Source organism: Tympanuchus pallidicinctus, unplaced genomic scaffold, assembly GCF_026119805.1.
Source record: "Tympanuchus pallidicinctus isolate F22 unplaced genomic scaffold, pur_lepc_1.0 scaffold21, whole genome shotgun sequence".
NCBI classification, from domain to species: Eukaryota; Metazoa; Chordata; class Aves; order Galliformes; family Phasianidae; genus Tympanuchus; species Tympanuchus pallidicinctus.
This window is the reverse complement of record NW_026294733.1, coordinates 11,135,013-11,151,806: the sequence shown is the minus strand read 5'-3', so window position 1 is coordinate 11,151,806 and position 16,794 is coordinate 11,135,013. Positions and strand designations below refer to the sequence as shown.

General features: G+C 40.2%; 1 long non-coding RNA gene across 26 annotated transcripts in view; it reads right to left on the bottom strand.

Moving 5' to 3' along the window:
• Positions 1-16,794, bottom strand: part of LOC128081575 (uncharacterized) — a 50,604-nt gene that overhangs the window by 24,651 nt on the left and 9,159 nt on the right. For 18 of the 26 annotated variants that reach the window (XR_008207232.1, XR_008207240.1, XR_008207239.1 and 15 more), the window contains 3 exons: positions 13,276-13,385; positions 11,029-11,128; positions 6,864-6,960 (listed from right to left, as the gene is read on the bottom strand). The exons of 2 other annotated variants lie outside the window; for them this stretch is intronic. This is a non-coding gene — a long non-coding RNA (uncharacterized LOC128081575). Of the gene's footprint in view, positions 1-6,863; positions 6,961-11,028; positions 11,140-13,275; positions 13,386-16,794 lie in introns of all 26 variants that reach the window. 6 more of the 26 variants (XR_008207236.1, XR_008207238.1, XR_008207228.1 and 3 more) reach the window with 4 other exon arrangements.

The window sequence follows — 16,794 nt, the reverse complement described above, 5'->3', positions numbered from 1 at the left end:
CTGTCAGGGGTAACGCGCAGTCCAGTTCTCCTAACGAACTGAAGTCACCACCATCCCTGGGCTCATTTAACCCACTGGCTCCGAGGTGCCGAGTTGCCATCTGGCAGTCACACAAACCAAAGTTTTCTTCTTGGGAAGGAAACTTTGACTTCTGGGTCCATTTCAGCAGGAGGTTCAGACTAACAGTGTCAGAAGAAAATGGCTAACGAGGGACCAGCTCCCTGTTACTGCCTGCACATAAGGTCAGATCGCTTTCCAAATGGGATGCGTATTTTTTGGTGAAGCTTTTCCTTAGGTGCATGTGAAGCAGCTGGCTCATGGCCACGAGGTGTCCCATACGAGGGCACACAGAAGCAGAAGGAACCAGCCCACAGGACTGCAGTGCTGTGATGCAGCTCTCAGAGCCAGGAGCCCCACCTCTCCCAGCCTGCAGCAGCATCCTCGTGTCTTTGCTGGCTCCAAGCACCCACCAGAGAACAGACTTGGTTAGCTCCATCTACTTGATAATGAAGGGCACTGAGAAGTGAACTATACGAGCATATACTCCGCGCTGCTATGTAAGCTCACTCAAGTAACTGAATGGGGCTAGAAGGCATTATTAGGAAGAAGCCATCCCTGCCTCAGGATGGTACTAAAATATATTGCACATGTCCAGCTGTGCACGAAAGGTTCTCTTTGGAGCTTACTGATGTTTTCAACAAAAAAAGGTGTGGCACTGAACAAACTAGTGCAAGTGGAATAGTGGAAGCTGTAATTCACTCCGTTTGATCTCCCGTTTAATGTAATGAGGCTTCGCTAGAAAAATAAGAGCAAAAAAAGATTAATCAAAATCCTGTGTGAATTTATTTATGGATCACAAAAAATGTTTCTAGAATATCCAAGACATAGTCGAGGGATAAAGTTAGATGAAGTTAGGATTTATCTCGATTACCTAACCTGGCATTAAAATCCTTTCCACTGATCAGCAAACAGAGGGATAAAAAGATTTCAGAGACATTATGTAGGTCTGGAATAATTCCCAGTACGAATTCCTATAAGAAGAGGAATTGTGGGAGGAATACAAATATTAATCAGAAGAAAAGGTTCTAAATTGGGAAACGGTTCTGGCAATGAGACAAAAATCTAAGTCATTAGTGTAACAACCTCTAATCCCTATCAGTGCAGCCAGTCTCATGACAGAGATAGACGTGAAATGGCTTTCTCTAGAAATGGTTCAGTTTTGATTAATTCTAACATTCTATGTATGGACGTAACAAATATGTTGTGAAACGTATCATGAAAAAACAGAGACATTTGGCTGAACAATCCAAAAGAGAGAAAATGAGAGAAAACTCATTTTCTAGGAAACGGAGGAAGAAATTTTAAAGCTGCTTTCCTCCTAGCTCAATGCAAAAAATTCCCCGGTGCCCAACTCCTTGCAACAGCTCGCCCCAGAAAAGCAGCCTATCTAATTAAGTCCAGAACCATGATACTGTTTTGACCCTGATTTCCATTTGCAACATCCTGACAGGCACCGAAATGCCTTATTAAATTTTTTTTTTAGGGATAGCAGTTCTGATTTGTAAATAATGAGTAAATATTTTCTAGGTCAAGAAAAAAAAAATAAACAACAAGAGATGTTATGAACAGTCCTGCGGTCACAGCATTCCAACAGCGTATCAGGCAGTAAGCTCAAAGTCCTGCCCTGGTGACAAGTGCTCATGTAAAGCTGATCATCCCTATCCAGAGACGGAGGAACATACATATGCATACCAAAGCTCACAGATTACTCAGAGCACTCTCTTTTTTGCATGTAATTACAAATCTTTTCCTTTCAGAGGCTGTGCCAGCATAAGAAGCTCCCGTGACAGCCCCACAATTGTGACAGTACATTGGTATTGGGACAGAAGAGGGAAGGAACTCCTTACATCACACGTTGGCGCTGGAAGCAGTGCACTTGTAATCATGGTCTTTGTTAGAGGTATGTAATAAAGCAGGAATTTCACGCTGGAGTGGAAGACTCGAGTGCTCTTTTACCAGGCTTGTGGACACAAGGCTCCAGCCCTTCTGTGAGAGGATGCTGCATCCTGAATCACCAGCAGCTACTCCTACCAAATCTTGCATGTTCTTACAGAAAGCTTCACGTTGAGCAAATGACTTTTAAAAGATCTCTAAGTTACTGATTGATTTTACCACATTGCAGTTTAATAAGCTTCACACCAAAGGATCCAAAAGTCACCATCAAATTTAGCCCCTTTTAAGGGTTTCCAATTCCCATTTTATTGTAGGCTTCTTATGAAGTGTATTTTAAAGACAGCTGCATTAGACTCCAATTTTGCTTAGCTGTGCTACCAATCTAATTAAGTCACTATTCTCCAAGTTCATACTGTAGATGAGCAATATTGTTTTCCAGAGGACTTCTGAGCTCTGTGGAACCAAGTTCATATGTGCCTAAGCACACCAGAAAATACCTGCACTCATTTAAGAGCCAGGTGGAAATACCCTGGGGACAGCCAGCTGAGCAACTCGAAATGGAAACAAGGTGTTTTCTTCTCCTGCAGCACAAAATGATGAAAATATATCCAAACAAATTGGAAAATGAAAGCAGGACTGAAAGAGGAATGTTTGGAAGGACACCACACAGCTTTATTCTAAACTAAACTTACCTACTGTAGTAGCCGTGCTCATATTTAATACAACCTAGGTTTTGCCTCCCCATACCAGAAAGCTGGAGATGTTCTCCAGCTTTACTCTGCACAGTCCTGCATATCTTGTTGGCTACTCCTCTGAGACATCCAATCAACCTGACCACATTCATTCATTATTGATTGCATTTGGAATCTCATCTGCAACTTCTGTGATGACTGAAAAACCCAAGGAGTCTGGAATGAGCAAGATAAGCTCAGCTGAATGTGGTTGTTAGCAATTCTAGTCTTCAAACACCACAGGAGCATTGCTCTAGTAAGGAACAGAAACAATACCTGAATACTTGAATCTTGAGCCCCAGGTAGGAGCAATTAGCTGCAAGCCCTGGGAAGCACAGTGCTGCTGGTGGTTGTAGTATTTCCTTCATTCAGTCAACTCCGAGGTGCTGAAGACCGTGAACTATGAACACTGCTTCTTGTTCCCGTGTTCTGGACATAACCACTGGCTAGTTCTATATCATTAGTCTACCTTAACATTTAAAACTCCTTTATTGGATTTCAAGCCGAACCTTCCTTTTTCCCTCCTTCCCTCAAAGCCGAGGCTGGGGTACACCACCCTTTCCGTTCCTGAGATCCAAACTGTGGATGCTCCTTCATAGCATTCAGTGACCTCAGGAAGAGTTGCTGGTGGGGTGCAGACCATTTTCTCACTCTCTGTTCTGGCCTAGAAAGTGCCCTTATTGTCCTATTTTGCCTCCTTAGCGTCCTTCCCGTTTACCTCTACCTGCAATAGGAAGGTCAGGGCCTCTATCGCTTCTGACAGTTGACTGAGCCTTCGTAATTCCATTTGGCAGGACATCGTCTTCCCTTCAGCCTTCCAGAAGTTTTTAATTAATTTATACTTTTTGACCTACACAACAGCCTCTGGCGATAAGTTCTACAATTCAGTAACATGTTATGTGGGAATGTATGACTTTTTGTTTTAGACCTGATGCCTAATAATTCTGTGGGACATCATTTACTTCTGTTCTGAAAAATAATAGCTATCCCTTCTTCGTTATTTCCTAGCTAGGTAGGAAGTTTCAACATCTCTGTCCCACGTCTAACTATTTTCTCTGTCCTGATTTGAAAACCATTCTGCCTTTCTCATATACTCTCTGTGGGTGGAATTCAGATTAAAACACTTCGATTTAGTGGTGGAGTTAAGGTATCTACCTCACAGATTGACACCTACAGATAGAAGCCTAAATTTAGGTGTCTAGATCTCTGAGCTAAATAACTCCCACCCATCATTTTTAGTTCTGTCTTTTATGAGACAGGATGAACAGAAGTGCACATATTAATCAATATGTGGGTTTGTCAAACATTTATATAGTGACATAATCTTATAATCATGTTTTTCTTCTCCTTTTTTCTCTTTCAAAATTTTCTGTCATTCAGTTTGAATTTTTGACTGCTGCTGGTCATTACATCAGTGCTTTCAAAGTGCTATCCTACAGTCACTCTATTTCTGAATGATAATAACTTAATGTTCAATCCGTAGCTGAATAAGTATAATACATGATTGAATATGTATACTCCCAGAGAAACTGCTTTGCATTTATTAGCATTGACTTTCACATGCCATTTCTGACACAGTCACTCACTATCATGGGAACCACCCGTCTCTCTTCACAGGGTTGGATTTGACTCCCAGTTAACTTTGCGTCATCCACAAACCTTGCCAACACATTATTGAAAAGCACAGGTCCTAACTCTTAATAGTTGCGTGACCAAATCATAATGATCCTTTCAGTGGGAACATTGATGTTTTCTCCCAGTTTTTATCCTATTTTTTTCTCTGTCTTATTTACCTACAAGAGGACACCTTTTTTTTTTTAATCTCAGCATAACTACTTTAAGAGTCTTTGCAGGAAGACTTATTGACATTTGTTTGGGAGTCCTTACACACTATATCAACTAGATCAGCCTTACCTACAAGCGTGTTGACATCTTCAAAGAGTTCAAATAGATTTATGAGACGTGGTCTCCTTCTGCAAGAACTGTAATGACTTTTTCCAAATAAATCACATTTATGAAACCTTCTACTGGTTCTCTTCTATATTATTGCAGTTTTTACCCACTTATTCAGTTTGGAAGTGAGATCTCCTGATCTATGGTTTTTCACATTAGTCCTGGAGTCCTTTTTCCTCAAGGCTGAAGACACATTTGCCACTTCCCATTCTTCTTGCAGTGTGGTCAACTTAAATGACACTTTTCATGCTACATTTAGCTTTCTCTTAATCTAGTGTTTGAGGTCTTTCAGAACTCTTGATTGAGTATCATCTTATCTTGGTGCCTTCTTACTGTTCGTTTTATTGATTTGTTCCAAAATGTCCTCTACTGAAACTTCATTTAGGGACAATTCCTCATACCCTCTACTGCTTCACCACTAATGTACCCCTTTCCATCCTTCCTCTATTATTTGTTCCTTATTCGGGCTTTCCACCTTTCTGCCAAGTTTCTGAGGCATTTATTATATCAATAACTTCCTTTAAAATCAGACATTCTTGTTCACCCCTTTTAGGCTTCAGACTTGCAGCATTTGTATTTCTATATTTTTTATTGATCTAGTTGCCCATTGTTCACAGGGCCTGCTTAGCCTGAACTTTAATTGCTGAGACAATTCTTTGCAATTTCCTTACTCAATATTATTGATTTTAGTTCTTTGCATTTTTCTAAATTACAAGAATTTGCTCATTTCTCTAGAAGAGGAGCTGCCATCTTGAACTATGCATCGCAGCTTAGTTGGTGAGTTTCCACAAATCTCACCTATAAAAATATCTCATTGTTTTGGAATGTTAAAACCTTGCAGTCTACTTTCACATTGATTTATATAGCTTATCTCTCTTATAAAAGCTACCTCACCAACAACTGAAAATCTGCTTGTCTGGTACTGGGACAATTTATAACACCATGTTCCACTTTCACAATTCCTTTCCCACTCATTCCTCTGTCATTGCTATCCGCATGATTCACAACAACTATTCTCTCTAACACTAAATGTGGATACAGAGATCCAGAAAAGGCCTCCAAGGCACTGCAGAAAAGGAAACTTCCTCTCAGATTTTAATAATACATTTTGATAACACCTCCCAGGATGAGACTTGCATGATCACTCACTCCTGTTTAACTTCTGATTTTCTGTAATTCTTATATCTTGCTATGATATGCTTCAGCCTCAGCCAGTTGTCTCCTTTTTATATTTGGATATTTATTTGCTATTTCGGCACATACGAGTTGCCTCCTTTTATTTCACATTCTTGATCTCCGGATCACATTCTCCAGCTTCTCAAATTCATTGAAAGTTTGACCCTGACCTTCAAATACATCTCGGGGTGTACACAAATGTTGTGACTGAGTTCTTTGTTAAACCATATAAGCCATTAATTAACATGCTGAATAGAACTGGGCCCAGGACACACCCTAGCCGGGTGTCAGTCAAAATAACTTCTCAGTCTGACAGTGCACCATTGCCACCCACATGACATCACATCACACACCTTCTAAATGATGAACCCGAAGCTGTGAACTATGTCCTGCCTGCCAGGACAATTAAGGCCATGGTTTCCCTTACTCCTTTCTGAATCCAGATCAGTGTCTGCAGAAAGGATGGCCGCCACTAGACGGACTATTTTGAGTACACTGGAAGTCCACTTATGGCCTCTGATCACGGCAGTATGTGGATCTATTGGCATATATGCCACAAATCTCATTGCCCCAGGAAGCACTGGCTTTTCTATGCTTTCACAATACAGTTATGTGTTAGAAGGAGGGCTGCAACATATGGTCTCTCCCTTATACAGAAAGAAGGTAAGTGTCTCACCCAGCCAGAAATACTGGGCACACTGATATAGACCATATTTCTTTAGTCTGCTTCCGAGGGAATAATGTGGAACAGTTTCAAAAGCTTTCCTAAAGCAAAATATGTCCCATCTGCTGCCTCCTCTTCATCTACTAGACTTTATTTTCTCAAAGAAGGAAATTACAGTGAGATCTCATGATTTATTCTTGGTAAATCTATGGTGTTGTTTTTCTTTTCTTTAAAAAAAAACACTTCTATTTGCCTTAAATTGATCATGGTGTTTTTTTGGTTTTTCTTTTTCAGACTAATTTCTGTGAAGAGTGGTCTCTTGTTCCCTGATTTCTATTTTTCCAGAAGTTAACTGTTTGCCCTTGTATAGTGCTCAGTGATCTCACCTGCCCTTCCAAGAACTTCCAGGACAGTCACTAATGCTTCAGTAATTGCTTCAGCTACTGTCTTCACCCAGAGCAGTTTGAGGCCAGAGCTTCTGATCTGGAAGAGCAAAGACAGAACAAATACGAGGCACAAAAACAATATAAACCGACATAAGGGAGTAGGGCCAAGTCCAGATTAGTTGCTCTTATCTCCCCTTTGAGGAGGCTCAGGCTCCTCTCACAATGGGCAGTTTAGAAGAGCACAGCACAGCAAGAAGCTGCCTCCCAGCTGAGAAAAGCAAGCTGACAGCTCCGAGAAGGCTGTATCTCAAAATACATTCATAGTTAAGAACTTTTGGCCTACTGTGCTGTAGGGAATTTAAATACCAGGAGCAACAGTAGCTGTGGATGTGATGACAGAGATTTGCAAGCTTGTAGGCAGAACATGAAGGGGTCTTTTATGAGACACCTATGTGGATGCTAGAAAGTGCCAGGGAGGAGAATGAGGTCCTAATACATGTCACAAATTTTAAAGGGAAATGTAAGTGAAGGATCCTGGAAGGCAAAGTCAAACTGCTGGCTAGAAGATTTAGCCCTAGGGTACTGTTGACAGTTTCTCCAAAACCCTTCCAGTTACACACACAACACCAATTAGGCAGAGGAGAAGAAGATGCTATCCAGAGGTGACGCTCTCCATCAAAAGTCAAAAGCGAAATCAGACTTTTCACAAGGAAAACGTATATGATGTGTTTAATTAAGTGGGAGCTGGGGGAAATCTGTCATGAGCTAAAGCAAACATTGCTAAGAGTTGGTAAAATAAAAATGCTCTGCGTATCCAGCTAGTTCAGAGAAAAAGCTCAGCACAGAGATGAAAACAATTCATAAGTGAAATTGGATTATATCAAGACGACATCAGACTAAGAAGTTAAACAAAAGTGCCCCCTCTAAGAAATATAAACGTGTATAAATAAAGCAAAAGTAATTTTTAAAAAGCTAGATTCACCCGGATAACAAAATCAGGTCTTGACACAGCAAAAAAAGTAAAACGCAATGACAAAGCTGGTGGTGTACCACAGTACACTGTCACAAGCAATAGAAAAGAGAATATAGGTCATAAGAGTGAAATAATTTTTATATTTTTTTAAAACACGTAAAGGAATTTAGTGAGACTAAAATCTGTACTGGAAAAGAGTATTCTGGCTGTACTGGCTGAGCTGGAAGGATGTTAGCATATGAGTGGAGATATCTCATCAGTCACCAGCGAAATATGAGTAAGTATTTAATGCTGAGAGGTGAAATACTAAACATGGGGACCTCTATTATTCATAAATAAATCAAGATAATGGCACAAAGGGATAGAAGGCTGGAGAACCAATTTACAGAAACACAGTATGACTGCTTTTCAGAACTGTTAGATCCTGAACATTCAGGAAGGCAGGCTGCTCTCTGCTTTAATATTATGCAAGATACGAAAGGAGTATTTTCAAGAAGAAGTAGTCAATGGACCAACAGAGAATATGGGTGGCTCTTACAGAACAGAAAATTGTGTCTTGCAGTGCAATGGTTATGACTTAGGAGATCTTAATGGACAAGGAGCTAACCACCAACACTCAGGGTAGAAGCAAGATGAAATGGGAGAAGTCATCAGAAATGAGGAATAAGTTCAACCTCTGGGCACAGCACCGCTGAAACTCCTAGTATATCTAATTCTGATGTTCACATTTAAAGCTGTTGAAAGATTAGATTGGGGGCAAGAAAGAGCCATAAGAAGTATATGAGAAGAACGTGTAACTGAGAAACTTAAACAGCTCAATTGTGGGGTGATTCAATAACTACCTTCACAAGGGGAAAATATCAACCAGCACTTTTTAATCTAGTAGAGACATAGGAGAGACTAAGGGTAGAAAAATGGAAGTGATTCAAACCAGAAATGAAGCACACATTTTTTAACGGTAGTGATGATTAAATTTGGGAGCAAACTACCACCTGAAGTGATGGATTTTGCAACTCCTGACATCTGGAACATGTGTTCCTGTGAAAAGTTCAAGTTTTAATAAATAAAAATATCTTTTTCCTTATTAAAAAAAAAAAAAGTCAGAAAATTCCTAGCCGCTATTTGGGTTACCTCTCTATATTAAAAGAATAGTAGATGAGCCAGAGAAATTGCTCTGCACATTGAAGGTTGGGAAAAATGATAATTAAAAGCAGGATAATGGAATTCCTAGATAAGAAACACGATATTGTAGGAGCTAATTATCACAATGTCTGTAATGAACATTTTGCATCACTAATATTTTAGAATTATTCGAACATATCTTTATAATAATGATCAAAAGGGAACTGCTTGACATAATCCACTTGAACATTCAAAAACCTTTTGACAGCCTTTCTCAGGCAAGGCCTATTTCAGAAGAATCCTATATGGCCAGACATTTTGGGTGCTACATAAAGTCAAACCACAGACCAGCATGCAGAGATTAGAATAAGAGCCAGAACACTGCCTAATATTACAAACAGGTATTTCACTACAAGATTTAGCTTTTCTGTACTGTTTTCTAATACTGTTAAGTGACAGTATTCCAAGTACAATTTTTATAATTGCAATCAAGGCACCAAGAACTCTTGTGCAAGTACTTTTAATACACTACAGGAATGAAATATGGCACATAAGGCACAGACAACTTGTAGAGCATCATTAAACATACCACAATCATTAACAAACGTGCCAAGGACAGCTAGTACATCTGTATGTAATTCAAGCGGAGGAGTTGGGTTCCACTGTTTTTTCTTTTTTTTTTTGAGTTACATACTTCAGAAAATTCCAGCTTACCCTCAGTCAATAGAATGTGAAGTACAACTGAAAAAAATACCCTCTTGGGAATTTTCATTGGACTGAGAATTGTGGCACTTCTCAGTAAATGTCAGGCTTATCAGTGTTGTGAGTAAGCATCAGTTAGCTCTCAAACAAGCTGACTCTGTTCATTTTTCTCAGTACTGTATGTAATATTCTCCTGGCAGGGAACAGCTCTTTTAGTAGACTGCAGCACAAATTTGTAAAAGAAGCTTGCCTCAGCTCTGATCCAAAAACTAGAAGATATCTAGTATATACTGTATCACTGCAGCAAGATCTGCTTTTTGACTTAAACCCCAGACTGTTTGAAGTTAAAGGAACACAAAAAATATCAGTTTTTCCTTTTAGAGAAAAACATAGATTAATTGTAAGAAAACACTCATCTTTATATTTGGTTACCTACTTCAAATTACATCAGTAGCTTCAAGTATGTCTTTGACCTGTGAGTGGTTAACGACATCAATATTTGCAACACATTTTCATCCTTTTATAAGGGTTCTTTGTTCATTTCCACCATGTAAGCTTTTCTCTTTATATTGCTAGATGAGACCTAGCAGCATCTTGGTAAGATCTTCATTAGCATTCAAATAAAAATTCATGCCTGCTTGTATAGTGGGGGAGATGAGTTCAGTGCTCACTGTTACCATCAGAAGTGTTTACATTCACAGCTACGTTTCATTTTCTTTTGACAGAACATAACAAAGCACAAGAAAGCCTGCACTGGGTCAGATCGAAGGTTCCCCTACTGCAGCGCCTGCTTTTACATACAAATGCCTGGGGAATGAGCTTAAGAACATAGCCAGAATACAGTGATGCTTTCTTGGAACATTATTCTGTTTCCCAGCATGCCTTTGGACTTTTTGAACCACTGTCTTCCAGGTTATGCCATAACTTCATTTCTCTCCATTAACTTTTTCTAATAACCACAAAACACAAGTAAACTTTGAGCATCTGTAATATCCCACAGCAAAGGATTTTGCAGCTTAATTACATGTTTTGTGAAGAACCATAAGCCAAATTGATTTCAAGTTCTTGCTTTGCAAGAGATACTAAGAGGGCTTCTGAAGTTTGGAGAGGAGGCAACAAGTGGGATATGAGTAAGGCTTATAAAATTGTGGCTGTAGATACAAGAGGAGGACAGTCCAGGCAGCTGACTGTCAGTCTAACCCACTAGAGCTTTTCTTAAGTTGCTGTAGCTGGATTACCTGCATCTTCAGTAGTCTTTCACTGGATTCCACCGTGAATGTGTGAAATGTGGTTTCTCACTGGAAAAATGTTCCCTAACAGACAAGATTTTACCCATTTATGCATTTTATTCTTATAATTTCCACTCACTTGCTCAGTACAGACTCCAATGTGACGGTCTGCAGTTCTCCATTTCACTCCTGGGGACCTTCTCAGCAATTGTTGTCACATTAACCATCTTCCAAGCTTCCTGCAGGGAGACTGATTTAAGTGACGGGTTACAAACTATAGTAGCTCTATAATTGCATATTTGTTTTCCTTCAGAGCTCTTGAGTGAATACCATATGGTCTTGGCACTTTTTGACTCTTCATCTTATCAATTAGTCCTAAAATGCATTTTAATGTCACTTAATTTGAGACAGTTCCTTACACTTGTCCCCATAAGTTTGGCTCTCAAGGGAGAATAACCAACCTTAACCACAGCAAACATCAACAAAGCTTTGTTTGCCTTTCAGTGCTTTTCCTCTCTTACAGTAATTCACAGATCTCTGGAAAAATACCTGATTGTGGTCATTTTAAATATTTCTACTAGCTGTTTTTATTATTCTTTTACCAGGTCTTTCCTTAAGGGTTTCTCTTGCTTGCCCTACAGGTTTAGCTTGATAGTTTATGGTTTTTGTTGGTGGATTGTTTCAGTGGTTTGTTTGGGTTTTTTTTGTAGGTTTTGCTTGCTTGTTTGTTTTGGGTTGCTGTTGTTTTGTATTTCTTTTTGAATAGTTTCTTTATTTGCTCAGCACTCCCAGACTTTGAATACTGACTTCCACTCTGCAGTTGGAATATTGCCTTTTTTGTCCCCTGCAGAATCATTCCACTTCGTGATATATTGCTCTGAGCTTCGGATAGGGTGTTTTCATCTAGTTTCTCATCTTCTGCATGCTTATATCCGCTGCTTTTAATTTCCTTTTAAGAAGCTCCTGTATTTTTGAATAGGTCCCATTCATAAGTTAGTTATTACTGTGAAGTAGTTATGGGGGGAATCAAATACCCTTAAGACAATCTGTCATTAACACCTCAGGAAAAAAAAGAAAAAAAAAAGATAGGTATCAACCCAGGTATTTCAAAAGCAAGCAGGCTTCGGAGAAAAGAGAACACCCCCAGCTGGAAAGGAAAGGATGGAGAGCACTGCCACCACACTGCACCCTTGTGGCTTACAGGAATTAATGATTTATATGTCATGGCTAAGCTGTGTTGTTTTTTTGGGTGGTTGACAGCAGGCTCATGTGGAAAAAAAACCGGTCTCACAAAAGAACAACAACAAAAAAATACTAACCCAAGAACCAAAACAAAACAGCTAGCATGGGGCCAACCTCTATGGGATGCACTGTGAGCCACACACCCCCATTCTCTGCAAACCAGGGCGAACATGCAGGGGTAACAGCTCTTTGGGTCACCAGCCAATGCTAAGCCAGACTTGGGCATGTCAGCAGCCAGTCAAACTCAGCACCTTTAGGATGCTGGTCCTTCTCAGGATACCAGTGTGTCTGGGTAGCTTTCTGCTCACAGCTGAGGGTGTCCCAGCACAAGAGCACCCATCTGCAGAGACAGGCTCCCTCCTCGTGCAGACAAGATGTACAAAGTGCAGCGTAAATGGGAATGCAGAGCAGGCAGCTGGCAGCACCCAGGCAGGCCTGCAGACACGCAGTAACTCACAGAGTGAGGTCTACCAGATGTTTCAGCCTCACAAGGCAGCCACACGCATGTCCTACTGCCGGAACTGTGTTTTGCCTCCTGCCGTGCTGCTCTCCTGCAAGAATGCTGGAACATGCTGGTTGTTTGAGAGTTACTTTCCCTTCCTAATACTGGTGGTACCACAGGTTTGTGTAGTCAAGTAAATATCAACAGGAAACAAATCACAGCTTGGAGAAGCGCTGCTCTCCACCCTTCCTCCAGCATCACTTGTTTACACTGCTGCGCTGCAATCTGAAAAATGCCATCTATAATGAATACTAACTAGTGGGAGTCTCTCTCAGCAATGTGTTACTAAGCCTGATTGCTGTGCAGTACAATACGCCAGGAGAGAGCGGGGGCTGGCTGCGTGTCTCTGCTCCATGCAGTCACAGAAGCTGTCAAACCTAGGGGCCTCTGTGATCTCCAAGCAGCATGTCTCCCTACAACCTTTCCTAGCTACCCATTTATTTTTAAAATGTTACCTTGTTACTGTAGCTCTGTTCTTTCAACCAATTTTATTGTCATTATTATTTCTATTTAAAATTCGTGTACTTTTGCAATTTAATCTTTTTTCCAAGCCAATTCACAGCAATATGTTAACTGCTGCCTTGTAATAGAAGTCACCTAGAGGTAATATTCAAAAGTCCTCACTATTAAGAAATGACTCACCTCTCTGTTACAAAATCTGCACCAAATTGCCTTTCACTCCTGCCCTCAGTAAATTCATGTGTCTCAGCTCCATCACCAAGATCATTTCCAGGCTCGCAGTGAGCGCCTGCCTGTGGAGGGCACACAAAAAACCAAAGGATGCCAGAATGACAGAACACTTTTCACACATCAGTGATTCTACAGTACTTCGCAGCTCCTCGAGCTATAAGAGCCAGGAAGGAGAAGGGGACCTAGGCTGAAGAAGGTGGCAGAAAAAGGGTCAAAGTAGTAAAGCATCCTAACAGGTCCCCCGCACACTCTTCAAAGTTCCTGCTCTCAAAACGGAATGCATCTGCCTATATTTTGGGACTCAGAGGATACTTTGCATTTCCCTCCTCTGACAGTAGGTTACATCTTCCAAACATTGCAAGGCACAGCTATGATAATTCTACACAACAAAATGCGCAGAAAAGAGGTACTGACCACAAGGCTTGTAAATGCATGATTAAGAGTTTGTTGAGGCATGGTTTTTTTGCCCTTTAGAATACTGAATTTGGGCAAAACTCAAGTTTCTGAAATCCAGCAAAGGGTTCATACTGATGCAATGCATGTCCATCGTTTGACTGATATACAGGAACGTTCATATAAATATACACACACCTCCTGTACACACAGTACCAAGTGCCCCAGCAGAAGTGCTTTGGGACAAAGCCTAATACTTTGCTTTGGTGAGATCAAACGTAACTGTCAGGTGGCTGTTTTGAACAGGAGATAGGAGAACTCATCACACATGCACTTGCAATGAGCTGTGCAAAGGTCACTCTGCTCTGTGAATAAGCCCGTGTCAACACTGAGCATATATTAGAGTTCAGAAAACACTTTGCTGAAGAGATCCAGGCTTTCTGGGTTAAAAGGTTATGAAATTTATTCTAATCTCTATTTCTATTTTCATAGATCTTCACTACCAATCTATTACAGGGAAAAAAGTCAGAGCAGCTAAATTTAAGGTTTCCCAACTTCTTCTTTTATATGACTCTGATCGTATCGCTACAAGACTATTCAGAATTGTAGGACAAAATGTTCAGAATACTCCCAAGCTAACTTGAAATTTCTTATTCATGTAAAACTGAATTTGCTCCTTAATTTCTCAGACTGAATTTTTTTTTTTTTTTTTTGTTAAAATATTCCTTTCACCATTTTCTCAAGAGTCTTTTGTGTCTTTGTGCTTTAGCACAGGTTTTCTGCTGGTAAGAAGTCTATATCATTGCCTTCACAACTGTCCTTAAAGTTCTTACATGTTGAAGCAACTTGAATCATTAAAAGTTATATTCTGCAAGTCAAACAGAATAGCTAAGGCACAAAAAGATTTAATTTCCAGGAGGAGAAAAACACCAGAATAATCTGAATTATTTCTAAGCACACAGAAACTAATAAGGAGATGAGGACTTGTCAACATGAACTCCTCATGAAGAAATCAAGCTGACTCTGTCTAATTTCCCTCTCTGGCAGATAAGACTTTGCAGATAGGGAAGAAGCACCAGATGCCACATACCTCAGTGTTACTGAGGCATGTAACTTTTCCCACATGACATTCACGAGTGCATGAATGCCCAAGTTGAAGGCACAGCACAAATCTGGTTGGAATCCACACTCTGAGATCAGTTTCTAATGATTCACTGTGAAATTTAAAGGAGAAATTGAACGGTTATTCAGCTTTCATCGGTTCCATTCAATATTTTATTGATAGCTGGGCTGAAGAAATGGACTGTTTATTAAACCTGCCAAGATTAAATCAGTGAAGAGTGACTACAAATACACAGGAGATAGAAGTATTAAAAACTTTTGACAACTTGGACAAGCTGTCTATAAAAATAGGAATCATCTCAATTGTAATAAGCGTAGCATTTCAACTTAGGCAGGAGCAAAGAACACAAATACAGCTCATGCATATGGTGGACAGAAAGCAGCCTGCAAAAAAAACAAAAACAAAAAAACCCAAAAAACCAAAACCTGAAGGTTGTGATGGCTCAAAAGCTGAACAGGGGTCATTCTCTTGAGCAAAGAGGAAGCACTGCATGGACACATTAACAGAAGAATTACCTACAAGACATCTTGCAGGTTCTCTTACTGTATTCAATATTAGTAATGCCTCAGTGCACAGGCATGTCCAGTCTTGGATAATGCTCCTCAGGAAGGGCTGACAGGGCAAGCAGCAAGCATAACAATGGCTAGAGGTCTGGAAAACATGACCTGAATCCGAAGGCTGAGAATAGGAAGTGCTCAGAAGAGAGAAGACGGAGGAAAGAGGCAATAACAGCCCTGACAGGATCAGGACAGTCAGGACAGGTGCAGAACAGCCCTGTCGCTCACAAAAGTCTGCCACGAAATGGAAGAGAAATATTCATTTCTGCTTATGCCACGAATGCCATCAGCGGGCATCCTGTGGTGAAAGGAGATGAACTAAGTAATAATCTGCTGAGATTTCCTCCAGCTTCCCTCTACAGTGATTCTGTGCTTAGCTGATGCTGATCGGTTTGTCTGTAGTCAATTTGTCCTGATGTACCCTAGTGACTTCACACAGTCATTGCTCATACACATTTACATCATTTCTGCATTAACATCATCATTAAGGTTACAGTGTTATACCTTCAACTTCCCATCTCACGACTATCTGTCTTACAAATACCTTATCAAAATGCTATTTGCCAAACCAGCTTGACTTGCAACTCGTTAATCAGAAGCCATTTTAATAATTAGTGCTCAAATATTAATTCAGAAAAATCTTTGTATTTTAATTTTCCTTTCTAACCAGCACAATGGATAAAAGGGCTTATAAGCATTTGGCACCACTGCTTTCAGTCTCACAGAACCTAAATTAGAGCTGCTGCTGACGAAGTCTCCCATTCCACTCACATCTATAGCTATGACAATTTTAGAAAAAGAAAAAAAATGCATAAATCTTGGGCCTCTCAGAGTCAAACTCACAGAAGACACCAGACCACTGCTGCTGCCATTAGCACCTGGTCTATTCCCTACTACGGAAACAGAACCAGCAGCACCTACACCCATTCTGACACCAAGAGATAAGTATTTGAACTTTTTTCTCAGATTATCCATTTTAGTGATTACACATCCCAAATGAAGAACGTATTCCTAATGTCTGCCACTGCCATTCAGCCTGTTATCTTCAGTGTGCACAGAATAAGTTAACTGAATGACACGACTGCTTCTTAGTAGCAGTTACTTGCTTCAGGTGCCAAGGGAAATCAGTGCTGCCTTATCAAACAGTTATAATCAATTAGTAATATTGATCAGAACCAGCTCCCCACATGACTTAGCAAATTAAATGGTTGCACTGCAGTGTTGCTGGAAGAACGATGACCCTCATAAAGCTGTGCAGGTTCTGAGAGATATGAAAATAAAGCTCAAGTGCACTAGCATATAATCAGTTAAATCAGTGTTACACAAAACCAGAAATAATGCAAGCCACAGACCTTGTTAGCTCTGTGCATCCTTACACCATGGTTAAACTGAGTTGAT